Source organism: Trichechus manatus, unplaced genomic scaffold (genome assembly GCF_000243295.1).
Source record: "Trichechus manatus latirostris isolate Lorelei unplaced genomic scaffold, TriManLat1.0 scaffold00004, whole genome shotgun sequence".
Taxonomy (NCBI): Eukaryota; Metazoa; Chordata; class Mammalia; order Sirenia; family Trichechidae; genus Trichechus; species Trichechus manatus.
The window spans coordinates 16,417,239-16,417,909 of NW_004443940.1; positions in this window are offsets into that span (position 1 = coordinate 16,417,239).

Consider the following 671-nt stretch of genomic DNA (forward strand, 5'->3'; position numbering starts at 1 on the left):
AGAAGATTAACAAAAAAATTCCAGAATTAGACAACTCAGTAGAAAGACATAAGAGCAGAATTGAGGCAATGGAAGTCAGAATTAGTGAGATTGAAGATAAAACACTTGACACCAACTTATTTGAGGAAAAATCAGATAAAATAATTCTAAAAAATGAAGAAACTCTAAGAATTATGTGGTACTCTATCAAAAGGAATAACCTACGAGTGACTGGAGTACCAGAACAGGGGTGGATATCAGAAAACACAGAGAATTGTTGAAGATTTGTTGGCAGAAAACTTCCCTGATATCATGAAAGATAAGAAGATATCTATCCAAGATGCTCATCAAACCCACACATGGTAGATCCCAAAAGAAAGTCACCAAGATATCTTATAATCAAACTTGCCAAAACCAAAGATAAAGAGAGAATTTTAAGAGCAGCTAGGGATAAACAAAAAGTCATCTACAAGGGGAAGTCAATAAGACTAAGCTTAGACTACTCAGCAAAAACCATGCAGGCAAGAAGGCAATGGAATAACATATATAAAGCCTTGAAGGAAAAAAATTCCCAGCCAAGAATTATATATCCAGCAAAACTGTCTCTCAAATATAATGGTGAAATTAGGGCATTTCCAGATAAGCAGAAGTTTAGGGAATTTGTAAAAACCAAAGCAAAATTACAAGAAATG